We start from the raw sequence: 12,284 nt of genomic DNA on the forward strand, positions 1-12,284 counted from the left end.
AGACATGATGTCCCAGATGTGTTCAATCGGATTCAGGTCTGGGGAATGGGCGGGCCAGTCCATAGCTTCAATGCCTTTATCTTGCAGGAACTGCTGACACACTCCAGTCACATGAGGTCTGGTATTGTCCTACATTAGGAGGAACACAGGGCCAACCGCACCAGCATATGGACTCACAAGGGGTCTGAGGATCTCATCTCGGTACCTCATGGCAGTCAGGCTACCTCTGGCGAACACATGGAGGGCTGTGCGGCTCTCCAAAGAAATGTCACCCCACACCGTTACTGACCAACTGCCCACGGTCAATCTGAAGGATGTTGCAGGCAGCAGACCGCTCTCCATGGCATCTCCAGACTCTGTCACATCTGTCACATGTGCTGAGTGTGAACCTGCTTTCATCTGTGAAGAGCACAGGGCACCAGTGGTGAATTTGCCAATCATGGTATTCTGTGGCAAATGCCAAGCGTCCTGCATGATCGGTGTTGGGCTGTGAGCACAACCCCCATCTGTGGATGTCGGGCACTCAGACCATCCTCATGGAGTCAGTTTCTAACCATTTGTGCAGACACTTGCACATTTGTGGCCTGCTGGAGGTCATTTTGCAGGGCTCTAGCAGTGCTCCTCCTGTTCCTCCTTGCAAAAAGGCTGAGGTAGCGGTCCTGCTGCTGAGTTGTTGCCCTCTTACGGCCCCCTCCACATCTCCTGGTGTACTGGCCTGTCTCTTGGTAGCGCCTCCAGCCTCTGGACACTACACTGACAGACACAGCAAACCTTCTTGCCACAGCTTGCATTGATGTGCCATCCTGGTTGAGCTGCACTACCTGAGCCACTTGTGTGGGTTGTAGAGTCCGTCTCATGCTACCACAAGTGTGAAAGTACAACAAACATTCAAAAGTGAGCAAAACATCAGCCATAAAGCATTAGTACTGAGATGTGGTCTGTGGTCCCCACCTGCAGAACCGCTCCTTTATTGAGTGTGTCTTGATAATTGCCAATAATTTCCATCTGTTGTCTATTCCATTTGCACAACAACATGTGAAATTGATTGTCAAACACTGTTGCTTCCTAAGTGGACAGTTTGATTTCACAGAAGTTTGATTTACTTGGAGTTATATTCTGTTGTTTAAGTGTTCCCTTTATTTTTATGAGTAGTGTATATACAGGGCCGCCATCAGGGCATTACTGCTCTGACTAGCATATGAGGCCCGGTTAGCAGGGGGAGCCTGCATCGGGCCCCGTCTCTTCTGCTGATCGGGCCCCAGCGGCAGAATTTTGCCGGTGCCGGGTGCAGTAACTGAACCCTGTGTCCGAAACGCAGGGTTCAATTACTCTATTGTCGTGTGGACCCGGGCAATAGTTAAAGCCGCCAGCCAATCGGAGGCTGGCAGCTGACATCAGCTCATGTCGCCAATGTCTGAGATCATTGTCATTCACTGGCGAGTGCGTGCTTTCAGCCTGGAGGAAACATTGTTCGCCGCAGGAGCGTGGCAAGGTAAGAGGAAAGGTTTTATTTTTATTTTTATTGAAAGCAGAAAGCCGGCAGGATGGAGACAATTGTCCATCCTGCCGGGGGCAGAATAGAGACGGGGCAGAATGGAGACAGGAGGCAAGATTGGAGACACAGGGGGCATGACTGGAGACACGGGGCAGAATGGAGACACGGGGCAGGTTTGGAGACACAAGGGGCAGAATGGAGACACATGGAGTAGGATTGAAGACATAGGGCAGGATGAAGTATATGGGGGCATGATTGGAGACACAGAGGCATGATTAGAGACACAGGGGGCATGATTGGAGACAAGGGGGGCATGATTGGAGACACGGGGGCATGATTGGAGATACGGGGCAGACTGAAAGATATGGGGGCAGGATTGGAGACATGGTGGCAGGATGAAAGATATGGGGGCATGATTGGAAACACGGGGCATGATTGGAGACACAGGGGGCATGATTGGAGACACAGGGGGCATAATTGGAGACACAGGGAGCAGGATTGGAGACACAGGGGGCAGGATTGGAGACACAGGGGGCAGGATTGGAGACATAGGGCCAGGATTGGCGATATTAGAGGGCAGGATTGAAGATATGGGGGCAGGATTGAAGATATGGGGTCAGGATTGGAGACATGGTGGCAGGATGATATATATGGGGGCAGGATTGGAGACATGGTGGCAGGATTGGAGATATGGGGGCAGGATTGGCGATATGGGGGCAGGATTGGAGACACGGGGTGCAGAATTGGAGACGCAGGTGGCAGAATGAAAGATATGGGGGCAGGATTGGAAACATGGCAGGATTGGAGACACGGGGTAGGATTGGAGACACGGGGCAGGATGGGGGACATGGGGCAGGATTTGAGACACAGGGGGCAGGATGAGAGGATGGGAGACATGGTGGCAGGACTGGAGACACGGGGCAGGATTGGAGACATGGTGGCAGGATGAAAGCTATGGGGCAGGATTGGAGACACAGGGGGCATGATTGGAGACATGGTGCGGGATGGAAACAGATGGGGCAGGATGGAGATAGATGGGGAGAATAGATACAGATGGGGCAGGATGGAGACAAATGGTGCAGGTTCATGGGACAGGATCATGGGACAGATGGGGCAGGATCATGGGACAGATGGGGCAGATAATGGGACAGATGGGACAGGATAATGTTACAGATGGGGCAGGATCATGGGACAGATGGGGCAGAATGGGGAGATCATATGGGGCAGAATGGATACTCATGAGGGTAGGATGGGAGAACATATGGATGGAGCCAGGAATGAGATGCACGGGGCCAGGATGGGGGAAATTATTAACATAGGGGCTAATTAAGGGATATTATTACTGCAGTGATGTATTTTCTTTTTTGAGGATACTGTTTTAAATGGGGGGCGGTCCTGTTACTGTGCAGAGTGATACTATGTTTCCTTTTTTTCTTCATTTGGTGTAGTGTAGAAGTTGGGAAAAAAATAAGTAATGTGTTCTGCAAGCTGTGCTCTAGATAACTGTCAGTGTGTTACCTATACTGTATACCTATACACTGACACTATACACTATACACTACTATATACAGCGGTCCTGTGCACAATGTCACCAGTGATCACTGTATTACCTTTACATTATACACTATATACAGAACTCCTGTGTACAATGTCACGAGTGATCACTGTATTACCGTTACACTGACACTACATACTAAGTACAGATCTCCTGTGTATAATGGCACATATGGTGATATTAGAATTGTGTTTTTTTTATTACTGATCAGTATTGTAGCATTCAGTCACAAAGTGGTGGTAATATGTTGTCCGGCCATGGTGTGGTGGTATTTGTTCCTTGTATGTGGTATTAATGGTCACCATGTGGTGGTAATATGTGGTCTGGTCATGGTGTGGCGGTATTTGTCCCTTGTATGCGATATTATTAGGTCACTGTGGTTTTAATATGTGGTCTGGACATGGTGTGGCGGTATATGTTCTTTGTACGTGGTATTATAGGTCACTATGTGGTGGTAATATGGTGTCTGGTCATGGTACGGTGGGATTTGTCCCTTGTGTGTGATATTATTGGTCATTTTAAAAATGTATAAATATACCTAAATTGTATTGCATATTTTAACAAATGTTTAATAGGTTAGAGTAGGGCCCGACCAAAAGAGTCTACCGTGTCGTGGTGGTGGCTTAAAAAATCTTTTGGTTAAAACAAAGGCTGCTGGTTATATGTGTGATCTGGTGATGGGAACTATTAATGTGTGATTGGTGAGAAGTGGAGTTTTCCCAAGAGTGGGCAGTGGGGCTGTGGACAGTTCGAGGGGTGGAGGCGGGGCCAGGGTGGAGCCTGGGCGGAGTCTCAAGGGGGCCCTGAAAATTTTGCCAGTATGGGGCCCCAAAATTCCTAGTGGCAGCCCTGTATATATATATATATATATATATATATATATATATATATATATATATATATATATACTGCTCAAAAAATAAAGGGACCACTTAAACAACACAATGTAACTCCAAGTCAATCACACTTCTGTAAAACCAACCTCTACAGTTATGAAGTAGCACAGATTGTAAATCAATTTATGTTGCTGTTGTGCAAATGGAACAGTCAACAGGTAGAAATTATAGGAAATTAGCAAGACAACCCCTATAAAGGAGTGGTTCTGCAGGGGGTGACCACAGACCATTTCTCTGTTCTCATCCTTTTTGGCTGCTGTCTTGGTCACTTTTGCATTTTGTCATTGCTCTCACCCCTACAGGTACTGTACAGTAGCATGAGGCGGTATCTACAACCCACAGAGGTTGCTCAGATAGTGCAGCGCATCCAGGATGTCACATCAATGTGAGCTGTGACAAGAAGAGTAGCTGTGTCTGTCAGCACAGTGTCCAGAGCATGGAGGAGATATTATTTAGCTAAGTTTATGTCATAAAAAACGGTGTATCTATATGTCTAACTATGGAAAATGCTTATGTGCTCCATTTTTTAGCCTTTTGGTACCTAGCAGATTTATAGCACTGCTCCATCACATTAGAGTTGTCAGTTTCTCTAACTCATCTGCATGTCCCTTTGGTAAAAATGACGAAAATTAGCACTAAGTTAAAAGGCCCATATCTTTGGAACGGAAGCATATGGTGGATTTAAGAAAAAAAAACAGAAAACCCAGGGGAGTGGTAAAAAAATAATAGCAAAAAGTGTGCATTTTTTACTTGATGACAAGGCCTCTATACCTCTGCACAAACACAGCTAGAATGCTGCCTACTTGCAGCTACCACTAGAGGGAGTCTAGGAGATATAACACCCTAGAAGATTGTATACAACATTGCATCCAACAGCTTTAATGTTCACTTTACTGATCACTGTTGATCGGCTTTAAATATTACATACTGACTATGTTCATACAGAAATTTAAAGGGAATCTTTCAACCCTGCTAACCCGTCTATATGAGCATGTAGCATGTTACCTTGATATCTGCAATCTGATGTCTTATTCCAAAGAAATCCACGTTTTATCTTAATATGTAAATGAGCTGTTAAAATCTATGGGCCAGACACTGATCTCCCTGAGAATATGCCTCCAGAGCTTATTTTAAGTGAAAGGGGGGCATTACCAGTGTGAGACATCTAATAGCTGACAGATTGCTCCCCTAATTTCACTGCAGAACTGTGTGAGTATAAGTAACACAGTGAAGCATAGCTGAGCTTTATCTAATTACAAACATCTCTGCAATTGTAGCTCTACTCTCATAGACCGGTCAGCTCTGCTGTACTGCCCTTCCCCCCACAATGGCTGTCTTTGAGATGGAAGTACTGTAAGAGGACACTGGAGCTGCAGAGATGTTTGTCTTGAAACAAAATTCAGCTCTTCTGTAATGTTTTAGTTATAATCACACACAGCTCTGCAGTGAGATCAGGAGGGCAGACTGTCAGTCATTACATGTCTCACACTGGTAACTCCCCCTTTCTTACGAAATAATCTTTAGAGGCAGATTCTCATACAGATCAGTGTCCTGTCCATAGTCCTGGACAGCTCATTTACTTATTGGGAAAAATGTGCATTTCTCTAGAATAAGATATTGGATTGCAGATATTAAAGTATCATTTTATTCAACATCTAGGACCTGCATGCCCATACAGACGGCTTAGGAGGGTTAGTTCTACTAACAGATTCCAGCAGAAATGTTTAGATTTAAAAGTGAGCTAATGATAGAAGATGTAGGTTCACTCTTAGTGCCGTAAATTTTAATACTATTGCACAGGTTTTCATTTTGTTCTTACCATCTATATAGTCTGGAAAGTAGGGTTTTATTCAAATGCTGGCAGTATTTTCGTTTTATAACCTACAATTTACAGGCGGTAACAGTGGTTTATGGTTGGCACATAGCAACAAGACATTTTATTACGAAGCTCTGGACATGCATAGAATTGCACCGACACTGCAAATGTGAACTCTGCTCTGTAATAAGGGCAATACAATGCAACAATCATTACTTCTTAGAGGGTTTCACTCAGCTCAGAATGAAACCTAGAACCTCGATGGATGTGATGACTCTGTTTTATCATTTTATCATGCTTTACCATCATATTTTCAGGATCACATATTTAAAATAATTCTGCCGGATTTAATATATCTTGCTTCTATGTTGCATTTTCAGTCCTTGAAGCTATTGGCCCAGAGACTATGGTATCCTTGTGTGAGAATGCCATAACCGTACTTCCCTTTTCCAATCTCAATCAAGTTTGATGCCATCTGCACACATAATCAAGCCATTAAAACTGTTGTCCAGGCTCGGGTCAAAAACATAATCAAGCCATTAAAGGGGTTGTCCAGGCACGGGTCAAAAACATAATCAAGCCATTAAAGGGGTTGTCCAGGCTCGGGTCAAAAATATAATCAAGCTATTAAAGGGGTTGTCCAGGCTCGGGTCAGAAGTATGTAGGCACTTCTTGTGATTCCCCAATATTCCTAATGTGAGAAGGTGTCTTGTGACCGCACGTATGCGTTTTGCAGAATTAAGAGAATCCGGATGAGACTAGTCGAGAAATCATGACAGTGTGCGCACCGTATGCTGTCACTATTCAGCAGTCTGCAGTCATTATGCAAAACACTACTCCCATCTTCTAGTTTCAGGAGCACACCACTCCCCGGACTCATGTCTTCCTGGTTTCGGGGGTGGGGGGTACTCCTTCCTGAGTGACAGTTTGGACCAGTAACATCATTGCTCCTCATCTGAGGTCTAGGGTGCCAACCTCCACTGTACGGTATGAGCAAGAGTGAGGACAATCATTTTCCTCCTAGCCTTTTTATCTTAATTGTTGTTTTTCTCTTTTTTTGCATATTTTTCTATTATCTAATTAAAAGTGAAATATTAATTCATCGCATAAGTACCACAATTTGAGGTGATTTTTTTCTTGATGGTGTGTACTCAAATACCATAATAAACTGTGAGGTTTTTAGATAGACTGTGGATCTGCCTCTGGTGTGCCCATCTTTGGTCATTCTGGACATGTTTTCTTTTATTATATGAATGTACACACCACTATTTCTGGAAATTGCACAATTATATCCAGTCAGGTTCATTTACCATATAGCTCAAACAAATGACATCCGGAATAACAACATCAATACACCGGAGAGGAAGGATGTGGATCCAGGATACAAAGCGCTGAATGAATGGTCATAGGCACACTCCTAGCATGGAACAAATAAAGCCATACGGAAACCTCATGAGGTAACGTGGTAAACATCCTGACATGAAGAAAAGCTCCTCAGCTCTGCTACATAATATTTCTGTCTGCACCAACAGTCTCTAACCTGGGAGGTTCCAGTTATTGCATAACTACAATTCCCAGCAGGCCCGAATGGCCACTTCTGAAAATTGAATTTATCTATGCAAGCAAACCTCTTGCACCAGCAATTTGTAAATTTGGGCCCAGATTCGTCAAGGAGTTTTCTGACATAAAACTGCTTGAAACATCTAAAAATTGTGTCATTTTTTGGCATTTTTACAATGGTTCCAGCCAGCTCTGCTACAGGGTGCGAGGCTAGGGTGTAACAGTAGTAGTAGTGAAGCCCACTAGTGATGAGCGAACGTGCTCAGATAACGTCTTATCCGAGTATGCTTAGGTGTTATCCGAGTAACTTCAGCGTGCTCGTATATTATGCTCGAGTCCCCGCAGCTGGATGATTCGCGGCTGTCAGACAGACACAACACATGTGGGGATTCCATAACAAACAGGCAATCCCTGCATGTGTTGCGCCTGTCTAGCAGCCGGAAACCATGCAGCCACGAGGACACATAATATATAAACAAGCTGAAGATATCCGGATAACACCCGAGTATGCGCAGATAAAACCTATCACCACCCATCAAATTTATCAGAATTTGTGCAAGAAATGTACACCAGTCCTTGGAGTAATATTTCTGGTGGAAACATATACATTTCATTAAGGCAGTGTACAAAGCGCCAGACTTAATGAATCGAGGGCCTTCATTTTTTTTATATGTCCCCATTGGATCTCACAATCCAAGATTCCTATCAGTATGTCTTTGGTTGTGGGAGGAAAGTGGAATATTCGGAGGAAACCCACACAATCACAGGGAGAACATACAAACTCCTTGATGTTGTCCTTGGTGGAATTTAAACCCAAGACCCCAGTGCCGCAAAGCAACAACAGTAACAACTGAGCCACCATGTCGCTCATGCGTTGCAAAACAAAACATGAGATGTTCATATTGTTCCTATTCTTTACATAGGCAGTAAAGTGACCTCATGTAGAGCGAGGACACCATAGTGAATCTATGAGGTTGTCATGGTCTATGCATGTAACTACTGACCATAAGATCGGACGCTCTGCAGTGAAACTATAAGCGTAGAAATTCGAAAAATCTTTTGGTTCAGCGATATCATGTGGATGGATAATATGTCCTTCTGCAGCTTGGTACAAAACCAAAACTCCCATATAAGCCATACTTATTTGTGGAGTCTTCTGTGATTGAAGGTGATTATTTGGATCCACATAATGTCCCTGTGATAAACCTGCCAGAGTTGACATGTGGACATACAGACAGAGCCATTACGCCATTAATGGGGTTGGACATGTGACCCTGAAGGTTCCTTCCAACTATAACATTCTATGATTCTATGTTGTGCCATGAAAACCTATAAAGGGTTATAAAAAATAGCAAAGTAAACTACTATATTAGTCCCTTCACATGAAACTAATGCCACTAATGAGGTGGCCTGATCCTCGGATACAAATGCCTTTTATTCCATTTTCTATCTATAGCAACGTAAAGACTAGAGACCCATTGTAAGTTGCGGTTTCTATTACATCTCTGACAAATACTTTCCAGTAAGAAATATTAAGAGCCTTTACAGCTGGTCCTAAATAACCATTGAAATACAATTTAGGGCCACACTTATGTTCAGCAATCGTCTGATGAGATTATGATATTTCTGACCGGAGCACAGAAAGGCTTCATATATCTGCTCTGTACTTCATAACTGAATGTGAATTGGATACATAGCACAAGGGTTGGAAAGAAGAAATTGATGAATTACCATCTGGGCCTCTAAGTGCCGTACTCTACAGATCTCTCCACTGACACGTGAACATCGTTGTATTACCTGTGATAAATAATGCTTTCATCTCATTTAGAATCTATTGATACAAACCACACTGGTATGGCCAGATGATGAGCACAAGATCAGTCAGGGTTAATGGTTATATTACTGGAAGACTTGCATTTATTGGCTTCGGAACATTGCCGAATGATCCGGGCTATAGATGCAGAGGTAGCAGTCGAAAGAAATCTCTGCCGCATAAGACACTGGTATAATTGGCACATGGTGGTTGGGGAGCAATAAAAATGGTTTTATATTTGGGCCCATGCATGTCAAATTACGCCTCTGAGAACAAGTAAAAAAAAACTACGGTATCTGCATGAACTGACTAATTTTGCTGTGATTTCAGTGTTCTCGACAGAAAGAAGAACATATTCGGTAGCACTTTTCCTTGTTAATAGAAACACCATAAAATTGTAAAATCATGGAACCTGACACCCCAAGTCAAAAAGATTCATAAGAATTTGTTGGAGTCTCTAAGGGGTATCGTTTCTCCTTATGGAGAGTGACATACCATCTCTGGCTTGTCAAGGTAAGGAGGCTTATTCGCCGTGCAATGCTCCTTGGGAAATATAATATGCAAATTGCCTCTTCTGAGAAAAAGAGAACAGGTGGCGCTATAGAGTTAAGTCCTCTTTTTCTCAGAAGAGGCAATTTGCATATTATATTTCCCAAGGAGCATTGCACGGCGAATAAGCCTCCTTACCTTGACAAGCCAGAGATGGTATGTCACTCTCCATAAGGAGAAACGATACCCCTTAGACCCCAGTCCAGAGCCTCTCACCTAGCCAAATCAGTTCTCATGCTTTGCACTGACGAAGGCCAACAGCCCGAAACACCGTGTCTGCGAATTGAGATACTGATTTGGCTTTTATCCTGTCATATTGTGCAGCGCCCCAGAGTTCTGGTCGTTGCAGTACTGTGGATCCGCCACTATGGGGAGCCATGGTGCGTTCGATGGCACTGAAGGAGTTCATCTGACCAGGTATCACAGACACCAATATGTTTCACAGCAGGGCCTCCGGGGGGAGCTAAGGGTGCTATTCATTAGGCCACTCCCCACCATAGTGGGTAAACTGGGGGTCAGGCAGGAAGTTAGAGGAGAAAGCTGACTGGATTGAACGAAGCAACACCTTGTGGCAGAGGGTGTTGTGGAGGAAGAGACAGTAGGGTCTCTGTCAGGGGTGGGATCCTGACAGAGGCTTGGCATTAGAAAGAACGTAACGGGACCGTGCCTGCTCAGCATAGCGGCAGTGCCCAAGAAAGGACTAGAAGCGAGATAGATTGTGCTGAGTGAGAAACGAGATCAAGCAAAAAGGAGAAATACCAGTAGGGGTCATGCTGTAGGACCGGAGCAACATCCTACTGAGGCGCATTACCGGTGGCCGGAACGCCGAGGGAGTGGAATAGCATACAGCTTCAAGCCATACTCCAAACAGCGGCAGGGCAGTCAGTTTAAGGCGGGCTGTCTACCACATATCACCTATGAAGTCTTGGGGGGGAATTGCGGGAGAGGGGCGTCTCTAGGGTCCCGGAAGAACTCCAGGCCTACCTGACAAACGGGTGCCGTTCCAACCTGAATAACAGGGAGGGATGGAATACGAGAAGAACATCAGTGAATCGAGTTGTGAGGGAACTTAAGAAACAGACACAACAGTTGTGGGGTACTTTCCGTGAGCACAGCAGGGAAGGACTACAACACATAGCGCTAAGAAGGAGGGCACTGATTTCCACCTGTGAGGAGAACTCTGGAAGTGACATTGGACCGACCGGACTTGCGCAGCCTGGTGAACCGTATTCTGGACTGCGGACTGAGGGATCTCCAGTAAAGAGGTAAAGAGACTGCAACCTGGTGTCCTCGTTATTTACCGCGACCTGCACCCCACAACTGCACCGCTACACCACCGTTACTGCACCATCATCATCACTTATTCTACCGGACGTCCCCCACTGACAGACAGGGCCACGGACCGGGTCTAGCCACCGTGACAACCCCAGGACTGAGACCCAGAGGCCCGGCTCCGGGTACCCCTAGGCCCTGCGGCGGTGTGGGGGCGCTCCAATTGCACGACTCATTAAAGGGTTGATTGTGACTTGTAGGATCGCTACTTCCAACAGGTGGCGCTATAGAGTTAAGTCCTCTTTTTCTCAGAAGAGGCAATTTGCATATTATATTTCCCAAGGAGCATTGCACGGCGAATAAGCCTCCTTACCTTGACAAGCCAGAGATGGTATGTCACTCTCCATAAGGAGAAACGATACCGCTTAGACCCCAGTCCAGAGCCTCTCACCTAGCCAAATCAGTTCTCATGCTTCGCACTGACGAGGGCCAACAGCCTGAAACACCGTGTCTGCGAATTGAGATACTGATTTGGCTTTTATCCTAAGTCATATTGCACGACTCGTTAAAGGGTTGATTGTGACTTGTAGGATCGCTACTTCCAACAGGTGGCGCTATAGAGTTAAGTCCTCTTTTTCTCAGAAGAGGCAATTTGCATATTGGAGTCTCTACAAATTTTTCATAAAGAGAAGAGAAAGGAGGCCACCCCAGTCCACTTAGGTTGTGCTCATTATTGTAGCCTAGCCCTAAACACATGTTGTGTACCTGTCGTTTCAGATGTCCTTTCAGGTAGGTGGTATTATCTGTATATGTCCATGAGCAATAACAGTATTTCTAGTATGACTTATATCCTTCATGTTTCACCAGTTTTCCCTCTGCAGGCTCTACATTTTATTTTCAGTTATTTCTGAGCTAGTGGATGGAGAAAATGTTGCTGTGAATCCAGCACTGGTGTGAAATAAATGCTTAAAGCAATAACATGAGTCTGTGCTTTGTCACACTGTTCCTTGCTTTTTCTCTCTCATTCCTTCTCCATTGATTTCAATAGACATCTGTAATCCGATCCCTTAGGGCTCTGACAATCCCTGTTGCTTTGACCAATATGGATTTTAGCTTTTTCTTTTACAGAGTAAATGATGAATTTTGGAGGCAGAACAGAAGAGAAGTATCTCATAGGTGGAGAAAGAAGCAGATTTGTCTGATTAGGTACAAGCTCCTTATATCTGATATAACCTAAGAACAGAAGTGGACTCATTTCTTAAAAAAAAACAAAAACAAAGGCAGACCTTTACTACATATCCTAGACAATACATTTAAGAGTAAAAGCC

The 12,284-nt window shown here is 44.7% G+C and overlaps 1 protein-coding gene across 2 annotated transcripts in view; it reads right to left on the bottom strand.

The window, feature by feature from the left end:
* MYO1A (myosin IA) overlaps positions 1-12,284 on the bottom strand; it is a 136,263-nt gene that overhangs the window by 110,365 nt on the left and 13,614 nt on the right. The window lies entirely within an intron of this gene.

This window comes from Ranitomeya variabilis, chromosome 3, assembly GCF_051348905.1.
Source record: "Ranitomeya variabilis isolate aRanVar5 chromosome 3, aRanVar5.hap1, whole genome shotgun sequence".
Lineage (NCBI taxonomy): Eukaryota > Metazoa > Chordata > Amphibia > Anura > Dendrobatidae > Ranitomeya > Ranitomeya variabilis.